The sequence below is a fragment of the Sparus aurata genome, chromosome 12 (assembly GCF_900880675.1).
Source record: "Sparus aurata chromosome 12, fSpaAur1.1, whole genome shotgun sequence".
NCBI lineage: Eukaryota > Metazoa > Chordata > Actinopteri > Spariformes > Sparidae > Sparus > Sparus aurata.
This window is the reverse complement of record NC_044198.1, coordinates 29,976,451-29,986,450: the sequence shown is the minus strand read 5'-3', so window position 1 is coordinate 29,986,450 and position 10,000 is coordinate 29,976,451. Positions and strand designations below refer to the sequence as shown.

Below are 10,000 nucleotides of genomic sequence, written 5' to 3'. Positions count from 1 at the left end.
TAATTCATTGATTATTTACTTAAAGTGAAACTCTCGCCAAAAAGCAACTGAGGCTTAATTTGCGATTGAATATGAGTCAAACCTTTGTGTAAAAGCATAATTACAACGAAAGAGGCACTTTTAAGATTTACCGCATTTGCGTTTTCGGGCATGTTAATTTTGAACGGGAATGCATGGGGCAGAGATACGATGGCATCAAAATCGCTATTTTTAGAACACTAAGAAGGCTCGACACAACATGAAACTTTGTTTGTAGCCTCACCAGGGTCTCTACACATGAACACGAGCATTGAGAACATTGTTTGTGTACACAGAGTTTATGAAAACAAAGGTTTTTGATCTACTCACATTAGCTGCAGCATCTAAGGCGCGTCACCGTCATGGCAGGCAAAAGGTGTCGATCCCCGAGTGCGACCTGATTTCCTAATTTCATACTGATAGTACTTAACTAGTGTTGTGACGTTCACGAACAAACCGATTCTATTGAACGGCTCGTTAACATGAACATGGGATCTTTTTGATAAAATGTTTATATCACTGTGTGCTCCTCCTTTGCTCCTCCCCTGAGTGGGACAGAGAAGTTACACGGGGAGAAGCGCAGCCCAGCTGCACGGTGCTTATTAGATATGCAAATGTAGCATGAGGCCATCTGAGTTGTGCACGCTGCCTTTGTGTAAAAAAAAAACCCAAAAAAACAGAAACACGTGACTGCCCTGCTGCCTCGGAGAGCAGAGCAGCTGCAGCGGTCTTCATTAGGAGGAGGACAGTTTTGTTCCAAATCTCACCCCATCATACCTCCCAGTGATTATTTCCAAGATAAAATGAGTTACCACCAGGCTGGCTTCTTACAACTTAAATAAATGTAAAAATCAGTCAAATGAGCCAGTTTTTTGAACGGCTCTTTGAAAGGAACGGCTCACCAAGATCCGGCTCCCGTCAAAGAGCCATAAATCCCATCTCTATACTCGACCTCAGAGAGTCACTCATGTAATTCCAGGAAGATCTGATGTGGATTTTCAAAGTTAAAGCCTTCTGAAATGTGACATTTTTGCTAATATTTCCCTATGATTTGAGATTGGCTTTGAAAGAAAACTACCTGTTTCCACAAACTAATTTCACATCAGTCTGATAGTACTTAACCTCAGAGAGTCACTCATGTAATTCCAGGCAGATCTGATGTGGATCTTCAAAATTAAAGCCCTCTAAAATGTGACATTTTTGCTAATATTTCCCTTTGGTTCCAGATTTACTTTGAAAGAAAACTACCTGTTTCCACAGTCTAATTTCAGTTTAGATTGATAGTACTCCATCTCAGAGAGTCACTCATGTAATACCAGGAAGTTCTGATGTGGAATTTCAACATCAGAGTCCTCTAAAGTGTCAAATATTTTCAGTATAAATTCAGATACCTACCGGTTTCCACAGACTATTTTCAGTTCATATTGATACTACTCTACCTCAGAGACTCACAATAATATCAGGAAGTTATGATATAGAATTCCAAAATGAAAGCCCACTTCAAACAAAAACAAAAAAATCAATATTTTTCACAGGCTTATTTCTCTTGAGATTGATAGTCATCCCCCTTTAGAGAGTCACTCTTGTAATAACAGGGGGTTCTGATGTGGAGTTCAAAATTAAAGCCCTCGAAAGTGTCATATTTTCAATATTTCCCTTTAAATTCACATTGATATTAAAAGGTAACTACATGTTTTCACAGAGTTATTTCAGTTCCAATTGATAGTACTCCACCTTGGAGACTCACTCAGATAATACCAGCAAGTTCTGATGTGGAATTCTAAAATAAATGCCCTCTAAAAATAAGCGGCTAATTGGGAGCTTTAATATTGGAAGTTTAATCAGGACTTCCTGTTATTATGAGTGACTCTCTGAGGTGGAGTACTATCATTCTGAAGTAAAATTAGTCTGTGGAAACGGGTAGTATTTTTTTAATGTAAATCAGAATTTGAGGGAAATGTTGAAATTATTTGACATTTCAAAGAGCTTTAATTTTGAAATTCCACATCAGAACTGATAGTACTCCACCTCAGAGAGTACTATCAACCCGAATTGAAATCAGTTTGTGGAAACAGGTAGTTTCCTTCTAAAATCAATCTGAATTCATATGGAAATATTGACTTTTTTTCTTTACTTTCGAGGGTGCTTTTATTTTGGAACAACACATCAGAACGTCCTGGTATTACACGAGTCACTCTCTGAGGTGGAGTAGTATCATTCTGAAGTGAAATTAGTCTGTGGAAACAGGTATTTTGTTTCTAATGTAATTCTGTATTGGAGAGAAAAACTGAAAATATTTGGAATTTCAGAGGGCTTTAATTTTGAAATTCCATATCAAAACTTCCTGGTATTACATGAGTGAATATCTGGGGCTGAGAACTATTAGTCTGGTGTAAAATGGGTTTGTGGAAACAGGTAGTTTCCTTGACATATCTATCTGAATTTATATGTAAATATTGACAATATCTGACATTTACGAGGGCTTTAATTTTGAAATTCCACATCAGAAATTCCTGGTATTACCTGAGTGACTCTCTGAGGTGGAGTACTATTATTCTGAACAGAAATTACTCCTTGGAAACAGGTAGTTTCCATTTAACATTAATTGAAATGTACACGGGAATATTAAAAATATTTAATACTTTAGAGGGCTTTAATTTTGAAAATCCACATCAGATCTTCCTGGAATTATCTGAGTGCAACTCTGAGGTTGAGTACTATCAGTCTGAAGTGTTTTCTTTCAAAGTAAATCTAAAATCATAGGGCAATATTAGCAAAAATGTCACATTTCAGAAGGCTTTAATTTAGAAAATCCACATCAGAACTTCCTTGAATTATCTACGTGACTCGCTGTGGTGGAGTACTATCAGTCTGAAGTGAAATGAGTCTTTGGAAACAGAGAGTTTCATCTTCACGTGAATCCGAACTTGAGGGAAATATTTAAAATATTTGACTATTAGGTGGGCTTTTATTTTGAAATTCCTCATCAGAAACTCCAGCTATTGTGTTTATTTTTATGTTTGACTAATTATACACACAGATGAAATGTTATGGCCTCCATCTTCTAAGGCTTCCGTGTGATCAGAATTAGGATGGTAATATGAATTCAGTAAATAATCAATGAATTAATTCCTTAAATGCCCAAGTAAGTAATTACCTAATCGTTTAATTAATTCATCAATCAATTAACAGACTGGCTGATTGATTGAATTTGTGTGAAATTGCAGACTGCCTTCGTAAATCTCTGCTTTTATTTTGAATTCTGTCCTGGCACTGCATTACCGTAACATCGTCTATATACAGGCACTGCAAATTAACTGGAGGCTAGCTTGACCGCAGTCTCAGTTCAGGGTCTGCATCAGGCCTGGGCGATAAACCGAAAATTTACCGATACCGAAATTTACGACGATAACCGACGTCATTTTGGCCATGTCGGTATATTCGGTGTCATAGGCATAACATCCACTAGGGACAGGGGACATGTTAGGTCCACTTGATTAATCTACCCCAGCGTATACCGATGTGCTTATTTTACATTAATTTTAATGCAAACTCCGGCCCGCTGATGCGACACCAGCTATGTCAGGTTAGTAATCAAGTGAACCCACTCTCGCTGTGAGTGGCGGACAGTTTGTGTAATGATGCTGCGTTCAAAGGCTGCAACAGGCCACTGTCTTCGGCCGGGCCGTCCGTTGATCAAACATTTGTGTTTTGTTTTTTATTGACTCAAAATAATGACTGTATTTCCAGCTAGAAAACGCGCATCTCTCTCCTCCCTCCATTGTTGTTTGCATTTGTGTTTCTGCGTGTTCTGACACGTGAGTGTCCTCATGCTGGAAAACGTGACTTCTCGCGTACGTGACGTCACTCCCCGAGACGCAAGAAGAAAGCAAAAATATTTTTTTTTACTGAGGAAAATGACAAAACTAGTAACGCGTTACCGGCATCACTGATTGTGTAGCTTAAGTGCAACATGGAGCATGAAGATGTAAAGAAAAACATAAAAACAGTAGAATTAACTTTGAGCAAGTTTGGAGGAAAGTCGGAGGTGTGGACCCATTTTAAACAAGTCGTGGGCCGTGATAATAACATGTGTCGGCTTTGTCGAGTGCATTAAGTGCGGCACTTGTTGCATTATTCATTAAGATTTCTGTAGTTCAAACAACTCGCAATTGTAGTCGAGAACGTCAGTTATAACAGCCCACGTATTAAACAGCTGTCGGGTTTAAATCGGTCTCGGGCTCATAATTACATTCAGTGTGTCGGGTCGGGCTCGGACACAACGTGCACGGGCTCGGGTCGGGCTCGGACACAACGTGCACGGGCTCGGGTCGGGCTCGGACACAACGTGCACGGGCTCGGGCTCGGGTCGGGCTCGGACACAACGTGCACGGGCTCGGACACAACGTGCACGGGCTCGGGTCGGGCTCGGACACAACGTGCACGGGCTCGGGCTCGGGTCGGGCTCGGACACAACGTGCACGGGCTCGGACACAACGTGCACGGGCTCGGGTCGGGCTCGGACACAACGTGCACGGGCTCGGGTCGGGCTTGATTCTAAGCTCTACTCGGGTCCAGCCGCCACTTTACTGAGGTTCACCCAGCGTGAGCAGCAGGAGGACGGTCAGCTCACCTCCCAGAACATGGCACTGAATCACTGGAAACTGATTTAGGGACTGTCATCAAATTACTTGGCATAAATATATTAATACAAAATAATTGCAGTTCTTTCAGTATCTTCCATGACATGGGGCCCAGTGACTCCAGCAGCAGATTGTATTAGTAAACTGGACGAATGAGACACAGTTATGTTTATTGTACTTTAGTGCTTCCTCTATTTTATATGAATATTAATATGCAGAAATCTTGATTTTTTTCTCAATAGCTTCCATGTCATGTGACCCTCTGACCTCTGAAACAGATTCTGTGTCTATCAAAATATATAATGATAAAGAAAATAATGGTTAAAAAAAGTTCTCTAATGCTCAAGAGGTTAACATATTATTAAGCAGCAATATCAACTTCTCCACTATTTTGTCTCATGTCTTAGATTCTGATTCTGAAGTCCTCAAAATGTTTATTTATTTACATCCAACCTCTTCCACCACCTGCTGTACAACCACGTGATTCAATTCGAAGAAATAAAAGAAGTGAGAAGCTTAGAATTTGTTTATAAGGGACTGTATATTTTATACTTTTAAACTTATTCAGTTGTTGTCATTTCAAGTAATCTGTGCTTTTCAGCTGTTCAATCGTGTGCTTATCAGTTGTTCTTAACTACTAAATAAATAATATAAATCTTAACTACAATGTAGTTTTACAGTAGTTTTACAAGTGGCATTTCTGTAAATACACAGGATTTTTTTTCCTTTTATTTAGATGCGGGGGGGGGGGGGGGGGGGTTTATTACTTATCGTTATCGAGGTGAGTTGCTCAATATATCGTGATATTGATTTGAGGCCATATCGCCCAGCCCTAGTCTGCATCCTCTGAAGGACTCGGCCTTTGTGGTCTTTGAAGGCGAGTCCTTCAGAGAGACCTTGTTAACCTCGTCAGCCTTTGTTAAATGTGACGGTCTAGCCTTTGGAGCATTTCCTGGTTGCGTCACCAGATGTTTTACCCTTACGTCACCATTTCTGTCGTCAGAGAACTCCACTGATGTTTCTCTGCTGCAGCTGGTCCTCCATCTTCCTCCTGTAGCTGTTCTGCCCCTCTCTGGTCTTATTCCTCAGCTCCTCCTTGTTGATACTTGATCTTGTCTACTCGCTCAAATAATGTGAATTAAAATAACCTCAAACTACTTCTAAACCCTACGGAGGCCCTAAAGGGACACTGGGGAGAAGCTCGAGAGACATTTTTTTTTTTCTTCATGTGATCAAATTGTGCTGCAATAACACTTATTGTCACGTATAATGGACACATGAAGAAAAAAGGCTTAAATGTTCTCACATTTTCTCACATGTTCTCACACATGTTCTCCACATGTTCTCACACATGTTCTCCACATGTTCTCACACATGTTCTCACACATGTTCTCCACATGTTCTCCACACATGTTCTCACACATGTTCTCCACATGTTCTCCACATGTTCTCCACATGTTCTCACACATGTTCTCCACATGTTCTCCACACATGTTCTCCACATGTTCTCCACATGTTCTCCACATGTTCTCACACATGTTCTCACACATGTTCTCCACATGTTCTCCACACATGTTCTCCACATGTTCTCCACATGTTCTCCACATGTTCTCACACATGTTCTCCACATGTTCTCCACACATGTTCTCACACATGTTCCCCGTCTGTGTGGTTTCAGCCTCCACATGTTTTGTACACTGAATAATCTTGTTTCGTAATTCAAACGTTTAAAAAAAAATATTGTCACGTATAATGGACACATGAAGAAAAAAGGCTTAAATGTTCTCACATTTTCTCACATGTTCTCACACATGTTCTCCACACATGTTCTCACACATGTTCTCCACATGTTCTCCACATGTTCTCCACACATGTTCTCACATATGTTCTCACACATGTTCTCACACGTTCTACACACGTTCTACAAATGTTCTCACACATGTTCTACACATGTTCTACACATGTTCTCACACATGTTCTCACACATGTTCTCACACATGTTCTACACATGTTCTACAAATGTTCTCACACATGTTCTCACACGTCCGTAATTCAAACATTTAAAAAATATCTTTTTTTTTTTTTTTTTTAGAGTTTCTCTTCTGAACTGCAGCCGACAGACACTGCAGCGCAGCATCAACACTGGTGAGTCTGTCTGCTTCTCCTCCTGCTCCTCCTCCTGCTCCTTTTCCTCCTGCTCCTCCTTCTGCTCCTTTTCCTCCTGCTCCTCCTCCTGCTCCTTTTCCTGCTCCTGCTTCTCCTCCTGCTCCTCCTCCTGCTTCTTCTCCTCCTGCTCCTGCTCCTTTTCCTCCTGCTCCTCCTCCTGCTTCTTTTCCTCCTGCTCCTGCTCCTGCTCCTTTTCCTCCTGCTCCTGCTCCTGCTCCTTTTCCTCCTGCTCCTCCTCCTGCTCCTTTTCCTCCTGCTCCTCCTTCTGCTCCTTTTCCTCCTGCTCCTGCTCCTTTTCCTCCTGCTCCTCCTCCTGCTTCTTTTCCTCCTGCTCCTGCTCCTGCTTCTTTTCCTCCTGCTCCTCCTTCTGCTCCTTTTCCTCCTGCTCCTGCTCCTTTTCCTCCTGCTCCTGCTCCTTTTCCTCCTGCTCCTGCTCCTTTTCCTCCTGCTCCTGCTCCTGCTTCTCCTTCTGCTCCTTTTCCTCCTGCTCCTCCTTCTGCTCCTTTTCCTCCTGCTCCTGCTCCTGCTCCTTTTCCTCCTGCTCCTCCTCCTGCTTCTTTTCCTCCTGCTCCTGCTCCTGCTCCTGCTCCTCCTTCTGCTCCTTTTCCTCCTGCTCCTGCTCCTTTTCCTCCTGCTCCTGCTCCTGCTTCTCCTTCTGCTCCTTTTCCTCCTGCTCCTCCTTCTGCTCCTTTTCCTCCTGCTCCTGCTCCTGCTTCTCCTCCTGCTCCTCCTCCTGCTCCTGCTCCTGCTCCTGCTTCTCCTCATCAGTAGAACCTGCGAGATTCTATGTCAGATCTTTTGGACCAATCGGCTCTCTCTCTTCAGGTCGTGGCTTCCTGCCCCGGCTTCGGCCCCTCCCTCTCCTTCTAGTGACAGGTGGTGGTTACCTTGGTTACCATCACTTCAGGACAAGGGACCAACAGGAGGATGGAGCCCCGCCTCCTTTGGCCACACCCACACAGGTAGGAGTTAGGACTCTTTTTCCTTCTGGTTTTTCTGGTTCTGGTTCTTTCGCTGAATTCACGTGCATTCAGGCAAATCGATCATGTCATATTTTTTTGGCTAAACAAAGTTGGCAGCTAGCCACATAGCTTGCTAAGATAATATAGGCATTTAGCAGATACATCTGTCCAAAGCAACTTACAATAGATACATTTGTCGCATGACAGACATGTCACAGTCAATAGACTAAAAAGAATAATGGAAACAATTGTAAAGCCTTCATCTGAGCATCGTGGCTGCTATTTATCAAGGATACTTTAAGTGTAAGCGAGTTTAAGTGCTATGATTAGAGTGCTATTGATAAGAACATTAAGAACACTTTTTATACTTATACGTTTTAATATAGCCCAACACTGGTCCAGCAGCTCGGTGCTGACCCTGAACACGTCCTGTGTGACTACAGTGCCGTGTTGACCCACGCTCGATGCTGACCCTGAACACGTCCTGTGTGACTACAGTGCCGTGTTGACCCACGCTCGGTGCTGACCCTGAACACGTCCCGTGTGACTACAGTGCCGTGTTGACCCACGCTCGATGCTGACCCTGAACACGTCCCGTGTGACTACAGTGCCGTGTTGACCCACGCTCGGTGCTGACCCTGAACACGTCCCGTGTGACTACAGTGCCGTGTTGACCCACGCTCGGTGCTGACCCTGAACACGTCCTGTGTGACTACAGTGCCGTGTTGACCCACGCTCGGTGCTGACCCTGAACACGTCCTGTGTGACTACAGTGCCGTGTTGACCCACGCTCGGTGCTGACCCTGAACACGTCCTGTGTGACTACAGTGCCGTGTTGACCCACGCTCGGTGCTGACCCTGAACACGTCCCGTGTGACTACAGTGCCGTGTTGACCCACGCTCGGTGCTGACCCTGAACACGTCCTGTGTGACTACAGTGCCGTGTTGACCCACACTCGGTGCTGACCCTGAACACGTCCTGTGTGACTACAGTGCCGTGTTGACCCACGCTCAGTGCTGACCCTGAACACGTCCTGTGTGACTACAGTGCCGTGTTGACCCACACTCGATGCTGACCCTGAACACGTCCTGTGTGACTACAGTGCCGTGTTGACCCACGCTCGATGCTGACCCTGAACACGTCCTGTGTGACTACAGTGCCGTGTTGACCCACACTCGATGCTGACCCTGAACACGTCCTGTGTGACTACAGTGCCGTGTTGACCCACACTCGATGCTGACCCTGAACACGTCCTGTGTGACTACAGTGCCGTGTTGACCCACACTCGATGCTGACCCTGAACACGTCCTGTGTGACTACAGTGCCGTGTTGACCCACGCTCGGTGCTGACCCTGAACACGTCCTGTGTGACTACAGTGCCGTGTTGACCCACGCTCAGTGCTGACCCTGAACACGTCCTGTGTGACTACAGTGCCGTGTTGACCCACACTCGGTGCTGACCCTGAACACGTCCTGTGTGACTACAGTGCCGTGTTGACCCACGCTCGGTGCTGACCCTGAACACGTCCTGTGTGACTACAGTGCCGTGTTGACCCACGCTCGGTGCTGACCCTGAACACGTCCCGTGTGACTACAGTGCCGTGTTGACCCACGCTCAGTGCTGACCCTGAACACGTCCTGTGTGACTACAGTGCCGTGTTGACCCACACTCGGTGCTGACCCTGAACACGTCCTGTGTGACTACAGTGCCGTGTTGACCCACGCTCAGTGCTGACCCTGAACACGTCCTGTGTGACTACAGTGCCGTGTTGACCCACACTCGATGCTGACCCTGAACACGTCCTGTGTGACTACAGTGCCGTGTTGACCCACGCTCGATGCTGACCCTGAACACGTCCTGTGTGACTACAGTGCCGTGTTGACCCACACTCGATGCTGACCCTGAACACGTCCTGTGTGACTACAGTGCCGTGTTGACCCACACTCGATGCTGACCCTGAACACGTCCTGTGTGACTACAGTGCCGTGTTGACCCACACTCGATGCTGTATGTGCTCACTGGGTGAAAGGTGACAGTGATGTCACAGTGATGAGGTCACAGTGTCAATGTCACTCTGCTCCCTGCACTGACACATCACTCAGTCAGGCCCCGCCCCTCTTCCCACTTCCACACCTGCCTCCTGATTGGTTCATTCATTGGGAAAATGGTCTGATTTGTTGATGATTAACCGGGCAGGACAGAGGGAGGC

At 44.9% G+C, this 10,000-nt stretch overlaps 1 long non-coding RNA gene across 1 annotated transcript in view; it reads left to right on the top strand.

Annotated features, from left to right (window-relative positions):
* The window catches only part of LOC115592412 (uncharacterized), a 13,000-nt gene extending 3,006 nt beyond the window's left edge, over positions 1 to 9,994 (top strand). Inside the window, exons 2-3 of the long non-coding RNA XR_003986141.1 lie at positions 6,754 to 6,806; positions 7,653 to 9,994. This is a non-coding gene — a long non-coding RNA (uncharacterized LOC115592412). The remainder of the gene's footprint in view (positions 1 to 6,753; positions 6,807 to 7,652) is intronic.
* Positions 9,995 to 10,000: the final 6 nt, after the last annotated feature.